The sequence below is a fragment of the Lissotriton helveticus genome, chromosome 2_1 (genome assembly GCF_964261635.1).
Source record: "Lissotriton helveticus chromosome 2_1, aLisHel1.1, whole genome shotgun sequence".
Classification (NCBI taxonomy): Eukaryota; Metazoa; Chordata; class Amphibia; order Caudata; family Salamandridae; genus Lissotriton; species Lissotriton helveticus.
The window spans coordinates 1,696,135,292-1,696,148,104 of NC_136059.1; positions in this window are offsets into that span (position 1 = coordinate 1,696,135,292).

Sequence of the window (12,813 nt, forward strand, 5' to 3'; positions counted from 1 at the left end):
GCAGACGTATCTGGAGGACCGGTTCTTGGCAAAAAGGAGGCAATTCATCCTTTTGATAGAAACCCCTCACTCACCACCTAGTGGTGACATGCTTCATCATCGGGGTCCACCTTGGCGTCCTAGCGACACCAAGGTGTGCTGCGACACCTGGACTACAGTGGAGCGGGTTATGGCTGTGGGTGCAAAAAAATAAATGTTAAAAATTGTCCTGGTTGTACTCAGAAAATCTAGTTTTAATTATAGAGCAACTGAACAATGTTTTAAAAATATCAACATGAGCACACTAACAGGCTTTGCGCATGATATGTACCCCGTCACATGATAAAACTGTATGATATATGTAAACAATATTGTGATTATGGTTTATACTTGTGTTCTCAACAGATTTTGCTCCCTGAGGAAGGGCATACAATGCCCGAAATGCATTGGAGCGCACAAAGCAAATTGCATTAACGAATGAATTATATTCAAATGAATAGCTTGAAAAACATATAAAAACAATATGAATTACGATAAGCAGAAATAAAACGAAACTGATTAACAAAGTTGGAGTCTTCATTCTAAGAGGAACCAACATTAGAGTGCCTGCAGTGGATGTAATCAATGACCCATTGGCTACACGTTGTATGATTGTTCCTGAAACTTCAGCAGGAGGCAAGCTCTATCTCAATCCCTTGGGGATCCTTCACAAGTTGAATGAATGTAGCACAAAAGTCCTTTCTCCTCTCTTTGTCAGGCAGGCAACCACTGCAGGCCAATCCCTCACGCTTAGGGATAGTCTCTCCTCAGTCTCCCTGGTTCCTCTCCTCAGCAAAGGTTTCTTCTTGTTACCCAAAAGTGATCTAAAGTTCTGGGGACTGGGTCCCCCCTTTTATACTCATTTTCTCTGAAGGCAGAGAGGCCTTTACCTAGTCCAAACCAGTTCTGATCAATCCTGGAGCACTTTGTTGACAAGACTCCTTCTTTCCTTTCACCGTGCAGGCCAGGGACATCAGACACACCACAGGAGATGGAGCCAGCATTGTGGAGGGAAGACACAGCCCTATTCAGGTCCTCGGTGCAACTCCTCCTTCCCATTTGCATGCAGACCTGTCTTTATTCAGCCCTGTGCTGACTCACCCTGTCTCCTGGAATCCCCCAGCCCCTGTCACTCAAACTCTAGACAAGGAATACACACCCTAGCAGAGGCAGGCTTGGATAGTTAGGCAAAAAAAGACCTACTTCCTAAAAGTGGTATTTTCAAACACAGAATGTTAAAACCAACTTCACTAAAAGATGTATTTCGTCATTTTGAGTTCAGGCATACTAAACTCGAATTTCTACCTAGTTCCCTGAGTCAGTTAGGATTATAAGATGTTATAATTAAATTGCCCGTTCTTGCCTTTAGGGAACAGGTAGCCTTGCAATTGTGAAAAACTAAAATGGCTGTAATTCACTATCAGGACATGCCACACACATCAGGGCATGTTGTTCCTTTTACCTACAATGCACCCTGCCCTTGGGCCTACCATAGGGGTGACTAATGCAGAAAAGGGAAGGTTTAGGGAGACTGGAAAGTGGGTGCATTTGCCCAGTCAGCATAGCAGTACCAGACTGCACACAGGCTCTGCAATGGTAGACCTGAGACACACTTTACAGATAGGAAAAATTAACGCACAAATAAAAAAGTGCCGACTTAACCTTATTTGGGTAGGGGACTTCAACACTCACGTTTGCAAGTACAACGAGGCAAAGTTGTGCGGCCTGGATGACTCTCAGGGTAACCCCCTCTCACATTTCTCACACAACGAATATGGCGACAGCCTGAATAATCTCTTACTTGCGAGTAACCTGGGAATAAATAACAATACAAAAGCAGGCAAGATAGGGAAAACATTCAGGCGGGGTAATCAGGAGTCAACAAATGACTTAATTTTAGTTTCTTCCAAAATAAGCGGGAAAGTGGCCCACATAGATAACCAATTCACATGTTTTAGCGATCACGCCATCCTCCTTATCCACCTAAGTTTTCCCTGTAAGGTACAAAAACACCAAGAGATAGTAGATAGAAAGTCATAAATGCTCCTTACTTTAAAGACTCCCAGGAACCCTCCCTCGACTCACACTTAGACGAGGACGCATGCGTGGCTCATTTTGAAAGTATTTTTGGCTCCAACACTTCCTCCACCTTACCACCCCCAAACTAGCTTGATCGGCACAAGGTAGCCTAAGTTTCACATTACTCAAAGTCAGAAGAGGTTTGGAGTCTTGTGCTGCCCGGAAGGCCCCTGGCTCTGATGGCGTTCCGATCAATAATTTCCTAAGAGAACTATGATATGCGGGTTCCCCAATAAACAAACGTCATCAATAGCATAGCAACAGTGTGTCAACCATCATCATGGAACTAGAGTATAATTGTCCCAATTTACAAGAAAGGAGACAGGGACAGCCCAAAGAACTATTTTCCCATCTCCCATCTGGACACTACTCCCAAGCTTATGGGGAGATGATCTTACTAGCCAGACTGGTGGACTGGGCCCAAGATGATAACATACTGATGCAGGCACAGTATGGGTTCCAAGGGGGAAAAGGGAAGGTGGATCAGTGCCTCAATTTATCACTTTGTATAGACAAATACACCAAAGTGAAAGGCGGGAATATCTATATGGCTTTTTTGGATCTGTCAGCGGCCTTTGATTGTGTCTCCTATCAGAAGCTGTGACCCATCCTGGAGGGGATGGGAGTTGACCCCTGATAATCTGCTTTATTCACCAGCTATACGCCAATGCCACTGCTTGTGTTCGGCATGGAATAAACAGGGAATTCTGCGTCCGGTAGCAGGATTCGAACCACGCCGCCAGCGGAGTCACTCTTTTATCGCGTGGCAGGGAGCATCATGAGTGCTCCACATTGGTACTTACCAGTTACTCCTGTGCACTACTCTTTATTTGGAAATTTCTGACGCTACAGCCGGGACGAAAGTACAACCGGCGGAGAGGAATCTTGACATTCTAGCCATCTATCCAGTAGCCCTGAAGAAGTCTTGGGTTACACCCTGACGAAACACGTGTTGGCTGGGCACCTGGAAAACTAATAAACCAAACGGAAAGAAAACGCCATCTGGATTATATATTGTGTGATTGTGTTGTTTTGGAAATACTTTCAGTATTGACACTGTTAATCAGAATCATGTGTGCACAAGTCATCTGTATTACAATCTTCCTCAGTATTGTCAGCGTGTGGAAGAAGAATGCACTAACAGTGGAGAAGTGTGGCTCAGGGGTTAGAGGCAGCAGACCCGGAAGCTGAGATCGGTCCTGGACCAGGGTTCAATTCCCCGCCTCAGCGGGTCTTGGGCTAAAAATTCCATGGACTCGATAATTCTCGCTCCGGTGCCTCCTCGACTCACGGGTTCACACTCTGCGACTCTGGGCAATAGCTTGCTTAATCTCCACAACGGCCCCTCGCGGCGGGATGCCGGACTTTCACCTTGTGGATACCCTGCTATCTCACAGGGTAGATACAAGGCATAAAAAAGGTGAAGTAGGGCAGTATATTCAACTTTAATTCTTCTTTGTTTATTGCTAAAAACAGGTTTCTGTGTACTTTAACCAGTGTATCTTATAAAAATTACTTCCTTTCAGTCGAGATAAGGTGATAGTAATATTTGACTTCTTAGTGGGATCTGTTCTTTTATTCTAAATCATGTGGACTAAACACAGATAACTCACAGTACTTACAGGTAGCGGTGAACATACAACCGCTGTAGTGTAGTGTCTATTTCTTGCTTCTGATAGGCCAATGTAACATGAGCTTTAAGAAAATGGACGATACACATTATTTATCTCGTGTTACAGATGTTCGTTTATAAGATTTTCTAACTTTTCTCTCTAAAGTACTGGTGGATTTCTTTCTTATTACTTTAATGTGGATGTTTGAAGAGGCCGTAGGGAACTACGGCCTCTTCAAACATCCACATTAAAGTCCCTCCTCGACTCATCGAAGCAATAATGGTAGTCCTATTTTTATTACTAGTAATAAGAAAGAAATCCACCAGGTGTGAACAACTTAACCGGGTAGTGACGGTATAAAAGCGCGACTAGACAAACGCACAGTTACTCAACGGAAATCGCGTCTGAATCGCCATCCCTGAAGTCCCGCCGCCGGAAATACGGAGCCTTGCCGAACATCTTCGGGTGAGAATAGAAGAGAAGCTATTTGCTCCCTCTAATCAGTTCACAGCTAGATCGTAACTTATTGCAACCTGATATATCGGCTTTTGATATCTTACAGGCAGGGAGATCTTTTAATCACTTCACGTCAAAAATCTATGAATCCTGACAAATCTAAACATTTTGAAGCAAGACTTCTTAGCTTCGGGTAAGAATTTTTGACAATTCTGTCCGCCTTTATTTAAAGAATTTTATGCAGGGGAAGGGGAAGAGAAACATATATATTTGACCCCTCTAACACTCTACCAATAGACAGGAAGCTAATGTAAAGTTGTAAATATATCGTATAGTGAAGTCATAAATCGAGTCAACCTAATCCTTGAATAGACCCTTGCACTATAACTTTTGGAGAGCAGCGGCATTGATTGCCTGTTCTTAAAATATTGAAACAAACACAGATATCTGATCCAATACATTTTTACCAACAGACAGGGAGCTGCTCTATAACTGTATCCTTGCACAAAGAAAAGACACTGCGTCTACATCTCTAATCAGCAAGTCCAAGAATACATGCGCTGTGCCCCCCCTTTTTAAAGGCTATTAGGTAAGAACGAGAAACGGAAAGAAATAATAACATTAAAGCTGTTTTAGTTCAAATATAGAGTATAAATAGCAGTTCGAAGTTCACCCCATTGACATAAGCACTAAAAACGCTTTTATTCCCTGAGATAAATCATGGGGAGCCCTTAATGAAAAACCATGTTTAGCTAAGTAGATTAAATATATGGAGGAGATTTCAATTAAATGTAGGAATAACATTTATAACTTATCCATTAAATTTAAACAGAAAACCCATGATACAAGACCTTCAAAACAAGGGATAAGTGGACATCGGAAGACTGCATCAGTCAAGTCTACATAATCGACCACACCCTATCTCAATGGTTCCGGTTGGCGGGAAATAAAACCAAAAAAGTTCTTTTCACCAGGTAAAAATCTATAATTAAATTTTTCATCTCCATACTTTAGAGAGAAAAGTTAGAAAATCTTATAAACGAACATCTGTAACACGAGATAAATAATGTGTATCGTCCATTTTCTTAAAGCTCACGTTACATTGGCCTATCAGAAGCAAGAAATAGACACTACACTACAGCGGTTGTATGTTCACCGCTACCTGCAAGTACTGTGAGTTATCTGTGTTTAGTCCACATGATTTAGAATAAAAGAACAGATCCCACTAAGAAGTCAAATATTACTATCACCTTATCTCGACTGAAAGGAAGTAATTTTTATAAGATACACTGGTTAAAGTACACAGAAACCTGTTTTTAGCAATAAACAAAGAAGAATTAAAGTTGAATATACTGCCCTACTTCACCTTTTTTATGCCTTGTATCTACCACTGATCTCACCCTCTAGTTTAAGCCTCTCCTGACCCATTGACCCTCTGCCTTCAACGGAAGAGACAGATATTGCAAGGAAATGAAAATGATAAATAAGTCAAAAAACTTTATTGTGATCACCGTGTTTTCATAAGGAACTAACTGACTACTAAACTGAAACTTTTGATATTATGTTATATTATCAGTTTGTAACTATATATTTTTCTTGTATGAATTTTATTTTTGTAGAATTCACGTGGCTGCTCCAGAAGAAGGCGCTGGTCGCCGAAACGCGCGTAGAGAATTATTGTGCCACTTATTTTGCCATTTTTTTATTTTTTTATTTCATGTTTATGTAGATTTCTGTAATGTACTTTTTATGGGGAATATACTACATATGATCTTAATTCTGTTATTTCTGTCGGTATTTCAATCTATATGGATTGAAAATTGTGATATGTTATTGATTGTTTTAATTTTTAACCACTAATAAAAATTATCCAGTTTTGTAGTAATTTGTTAGTCTATTGTTCCTTTATATTGTGTTTTGCTCAAATCATTAGTTGCCTAGGTTGTTTTTTGTCAATTGTTGATCTGTAATTGTAAAGCTTGACTGGGTCAACGGATGGTTTCTTGAGCAGGGGAGTAACAATCGCATGTTTTCAGGTGTCCAGAAATGTGGCTGAGTCAATGGTGGAATTGTGCTTCACTGGTCTGAGAGTCTGTTCGTTAAAGTGTGGTGGCAGGTTCAGCTTTGGCCGTGGTGGCACCAGGTGGAACAGTCTTTTCTGGTGCCCTCCCCATGACCATCTTCTCTATGAATTTCCCCACTACCACTCTGTAGCAGTACACCTCATCTCTCCATAGCCCTCTCTCTGACATACATTTGATTTTGTTATAGCACTACTCATAGTTCACTTACACTCAGATTTGTGATTTGCATGGTTCAAATTCTTTGCAGCAGGCACATTAACCTGCCATGTTACTTTATGACGAGTCAAAACTGCCACTATACTAAATTTCGATCTCTCACCAGTAGGGATATTAATCACCAGAGTTATCATGACATTTTTATGTTTGCCTGAAAACTGTTAGACACCCAAGGAAGTTCGATACTTTCAAACCAGTAGTTATTTTTAAACACAGTGCCCCCCTCCAAAGTCAGTGCCAGGTGCAGCTGCACCAGTTGCACCACCCTAAAGCCAGCCCTGCTTGGTGAGGGAAAGGGTCAGATGGGGCCCGAGCAGATGGTCTTTATAGTAGCAGTGGTTTCGACAGTGGTGATAGCAGACCACAAGGTCAGTGTTTGGTCTTTAACAGTGATGGGATGTTGAGTTGTGACAGTGATGGGGCCCATTGAAGGGTTGAAGTTGCTGTATATGGAGGTGGTTTTGTTACAGAAGAATTCTGAGAGATTGTTGCAAAGGTCTTGATAGGGGGTGATGTCAATGGAGTAGGAACGAGGTGCAGTGAAATCGTTGATGATGATAAAGATTTCCTTGCTACTTTTAGTGAAGGCGTCAATGCATTCTGCAATAGTTGTGATCCTGGTGTTCCCAGTGGCATCACTAGGGGGGGCTGGGGGTGCGGACCGCACCGGGTGACACCATCACATGGGGTGACACCGTCAGTCCCTGCCCACAGTTTCGAAGCTCCTTACCTGTTTACCATGAGCCTCCCCCTGCCCCCGGGCCTGCGAGCCTCTTCCAGGTGCGCACCCTGCCCCAGTGACCCCAAACGTCTCATCCCAAGTGTTAGCCCCATATTTTGTCGCAGCCTTCTGTCAAATCAGACCATAAAAAAACGCTGTATTTAATACGGAACAAAAAGCATTTAGAAAGCAAGAAATTCGTTCAGGTAGCACATGGCAGCTCAACAAAGAACACAGACACAGTCCTGAGTGAACAAACTCTGTCACTAGGATTAAACGCATGCGCATTCGAGGCAAAGTCAGCACATGCTCAGTCTGTGTGTAAGGAAGTTTCTGTTGTGGACCATGTCTTGCCGGGTGAAGGAGGAGTACGATCGTCGGTACCAGGTGACAGGGAGCCACCTGAATGAGCGAGGCTTCACGGAATACTGCCTTAAGGCAGAGGTGACGTAACTAATGGGGTGTTTGTGGCAGACAAGCATTGGGAGAGGATGAATTGACACCCAAAGTTTAACATGTGTATAGTAGATCTACTTTACCCTGCCTACTATGTAATATTTGATATTTAATTAGTTTCTAACGTTTGTCTATAGAGCAAATGTTTCCAAGTGACTCCATGTCATCAGTGACACTGTGTTCCAGTGCTTGTCTTTTCTTTTAACACCCCAATGCATTCAGGGATTTGTAGTGGCACTTCACCGGTGGCTCTTTGGCACCAGAACCGGCCACCCTGCTCCCGCAGCCTGGAGAGCCTGACTCCGCTCCAGCTGACAGCTGTTCCTGGGATCCGGCACCGTCCCACAGCCCCTGTGCTGGCACCACGCATGTTCCGGGCCGGCCCCTGCTGCAGCCGCGCGCACATACTTTATAATTATTCCTGGAGCTCACAACGTCAGGACGATGGCACGCGGATCCACCTGCTCTTTCATTTGTAGAGGGGCTCCTCTACCAGATCCTGCTCCCTGTAGTTTCTTTCCAGGTTCTCGTGGGCGCCAGGTGCCCAAGTCGTGAGGGGGTGACACCATGAGTTACCCGCACAGGGTGACACCAACCCTTGTGACGCTGATGGGTGTTCTGTATTTACTGGTGATAACATCTTAGGGTGGATTTGAACATGCTGGTGGTAGCGCATTTAGGGCAGATTTGAAGATATCACTGTTCTGTTTAATGTGCTTTTTTAAGTTTGTGATTGTTGTTTTTTATGTTGTGAATTGTTCTGAGCTGCATTGTTTGTGTGATCAGATCTGTTTGATGTTGTGTATTCTTTTCTAATACAACATTGTGTGCAAGATTAACAACCAATCACAGGGCGCACCTGCCCTCCAGTGCACAGCATTTGTGTAGCTCTGCCACGTGTGCTCTGCTTTTCATGTTACATATTGTCACGTGTCCTGTTTTGAGTTGTTGATACTAATTATAATGAATTGTTTTAGAGTCTGTCGGTTTTGACACAATTTATAAAACTATGGTTTGAGGAGCAGTTGATAGACATCGAAGCTCTTTATCATAGGGCCATTTCCTCTTTAAGAAAAAAATCGAAAATGAGTCTGTGATCCTTAGTAAGCACATTACGTTTCTCCGCTATGAAGACCTGTTTCCAAATATTAACGGTTGAATATTAGAGAATGGTTTCACCTTATAATTAACCCCCCTTTTTTCATGTATAAAATATGTGTTTATGTGCAAAAGATGAAAGGGCCACCTAATTGGTGCTATTGGTTGCCTGGAGTATTGTATTGCTATGTAAAGTGGCATTTTTGATCATTTGTAAGGACACAAAATAGAGAATGATTACACCTTCAAAATATGAAATTTTTTGCACTAACGATGAAATAGCCATTTTCATGGGGCTATCGCTTTCCACAACACCTATTATTCCTGTGCACCACATCTTCAAACCGTACTTCTACATAATTGTGTTCAGACACTGCTTCTCTTGAGTATTAGACTACAATTCCCATGGTCCACATGAGTCATACTTTCTAGACGCAAGAAGAGATGTTGATTTAGCCAAACACCTGTTTAGCTAATGGGTGAGCATTGTTTTAGCATTTTTTTTGTCAAGAAGTTTGATGATTGCAATATTAATAACCCTGTTTATTGTCTATAACTGTTCTTTTAGATGCTGTGAATAGTGGACTCTTCAGAATTGCCACTAGGCTGGATTATAGAGCTATATAGCCGTTAATTTTTCACTCACTTTTGATTATTTTGACACCTTATAGAAGATTGACTACTTAACTGTCCTGATGAATGCCCAGAACCCCTTGACAGGGTCCTGAAGTAGGGCAGAAACATATCAACTACGTTTTGAAAGGGTCAAGGATCTCGCTCCCCTTGTTTTTTAATTTGCCGGGTGCGAACCGTCAATAAAGTAATTGGTCCATCTATCTGCATTTTTAGATTTACCTTATTCATTTTTGCACTCTGCATTTCCATTGACCCCACCCACACCTATCTCCAAGAAGGGACCCCATTCTACTATAAAAAATAAGTACTCCGATAGCTCCTTCCGTGGTCTCTTTTCTGAGCTGGAAGTAGTAGCCCAAACCACTGAATTTCCACTCATTGTGTGAGGAGGGGCTCGACGATGAAGCATGCCAACTCAGGGTGGGTGACGGGTCTCGTCCTCAAAATAAACAAAAATTAAAAAGTGTCATAGAATTTTGGATGGAACAATGACAGGCTGTTTCCAAGCACCAAATGACTGAATTCATCCTTGTGTGTGTTGTAATTTGATTTTTAGGTTGAGTTAATGCATGTCTTGGTAAAAAAAAATTACCCTGACCATTTTGTGTGGTGAGAAGTTGATACCAACAATAAGTAATATCTGAGCTGTGTGTGATTGGTGTGTGGAGTAATGTATAATGTGTGGCGTTTAATGTGTGTTGTGTCGTGCAGAAGACCACCATTGTAACCCTGGGGGTATCCAAATATATGGTATATATTCACTGTTTTAGAAGTGTGAAAGGTGATCTGACTAATGCTTTTTGATAGTGTGGGAAATAGATAAATAGATGTACAACAACCAAACTCTACTGGATGGAGGGTAGTTCTCTGGGGTATTGGGGGTTGAAAGATGTATGCATCTATCTAACGCCGTCAAAGATGAGGTGGTAGTGCAATGCTGAGTGTGTTTACTCCAACAGAAAGTAATGACAGAAGGCCAAGGGATCCAGATGGTAACACAAAGAAGACAGCAATACTGTTTAATTGGTGAAAAGATGCCAAATGGGCATGTTAACTAGGAGAAAAATAATCAAAGATGGTGACATGAGCAGGAGTCATGGGAAATGTTAAAGGCAGGGATAGAGTAGATAACTATCTTATTTACACCTCGAGTGAGATAACAATTGGAATCACAATCAAAGTTCGAACCTGAAAATAGGTATTTACACAGGGCCAACCTAAACATAGAGGCAGTATAAACTATGGGCCTGATTCATAAAAGTATATTTACAACTGTAGATGCAGTATAGCCTTATAGCCCACTATCAAGGAATATAGTGGTTGGTAAAGGTCCTGAACCCGGGTATATGCCCTTGGGAGAGTGCCTTTAGCAACCAGTATGGCCCGAGGCAGAAGGACTACAAAGCTACTAGAGCGTTCCACCCACTGATGGTAGAATGTTCTTAATTAAAAAGGGAGAAACAGAACGACAAACATTGGAATGTTGGAGCAGAAGGCTTATTTGTATACAGTCATCATTAGCACCAAGCTGCTTCATTGTCTTCAATGCAGCTCCAAACATTCAATATTCTAATAACATATAAATCAATTACTGCACCTAGGTGTAAATCAACACTTATTTGCTATCCATTTTTTCTTACATGTCTCTACTTCCTCAGAGCAAAGGGTGGGGACATCTAAAACTGAATTTACAAGTCTAAAGTTACTACTAGTACATTGTCATATGAAGGTGGAGATCTCTGCCACTGTGGTGGAGATCTCTTTGTGGAAAAGTATAGGGGAAATTATTGAAGTTTATTATTATTTATTATTATTATTATTATTATTATTATTATTATTCTTTAAAAAAATATATTACATACATTTTTATATAAAATATAAATGTAAACAAAACTTACATATTTATCATTAACATAGAACTAATACAATAAAATGCTATATTACATTAACTCATTGCATGGGTATTGAAATATGTTTATTTAATTTATAAATAATAATTCTTAAAGCATCATAAAAAAATTAAGCCGACTGTAATATCTGTATTTTTATTTATTATGTATTAAATATTGTTAAATGTGCTGAATACATTTAAATGACTTTTAATTTTTAACATTTAAATTAATTTAATTTTAATAATATTTTAATATAATAAAATAACTGCTTAATAATTACATATAATTTGTTAACATTAAGAAATATATACTTATGCTGAGTAGTTATATGTGGTACAAAAGGGGGTGGTGATGGACGGGGCATCTGAATCAATCAAACACTGGCACCCAGTCAAAAGATCTGGGTTTAATCCATCACCGTTCTTTATCCCACTCTGCCACCCCAGTTCAGACATGGCTATATGCAAATCAGTCTGACCCTGTGCCTCATGGGAACAGTCCAGCCCGAACTGCTAAGCCATGTCTTCCCTGGACCGGAAACAAGCTTCCGAGGACCGGTTTCTGGCATTCCAGTCGTCTTCAGCCCAGCTTGCTTGAATCCAGTGGCAAAGTGAGCAAGGGACTCACGTCTGAGTATACCCTGCCACACTTATGGCGGCCAAAAGCGGTACAAAAGGGGGTGGTGATGGATGGGGCATCTGAATCAATCAAACACTCACACCCAGTCAAAAGATCTGGGTTTAATCCATCACCGTTCTTTAGCCCACTCTGCCACCCCAGTTCAGACATGGCTATATGCAAATCAGTCTGACCCTGTGCCTCATGGGAATAGTCCAGCCCGAACTGCTAAGCCATCTCTTCCCTGGACCGGAAACAAGCTTCCGAGGACCGGTTTCTGGCATTCCAACCGTCTTCAGCCTGGCTTGCTTGAATCCAGTGGCAAAGTCAGACTGATTTGCATATAGCCATGTCTGAAATGGGGTGGCTGAGTGGGCCAAAGAACGGTGATGGATTAAACCCAGATCAGTTGACTGGGGGTGAGTGTTTGATTTGCTCAAACGCTCCGTCCATCATCCCCTTTTGTATCGCTTTGTTCGCCCTAAGTGTGGCAGGGTATGCTCAGATGTGAGTCCCTTGCTCACTTGGCCACTGGATTCAAGATAGCCTGGCTGATGAGGATTATGAATCCGAAACCGGTCCCAGGATGCTTGTTTCCGGTCCATGGAAGACTTGGCTTGGCAGTTCGGGCTGGACTGTTCCCATGAGGCACAGGGTCAGACTGATTTGCATATAGCCATGTCTGAAATGGGGTGGCTGAGTGGGCTAAAGAATGGTGATGGATTAAACCCAGATCAGTTGACTGGGGGTGAGTGTTTGATTTGCTCAAACGCTCCATCCATCATCCCCTTTTGTATCGCTTTGTTCGCCCTAAGTGTGGCAGGGTATGCTCAGACGTGAGTCCCTTGCTCACTTGGCCACTGGATTCAAGATAGCCTGGCTGATGAGGATTATGAATCCGAAACCGGTCCCAGGATGCTTGTTTC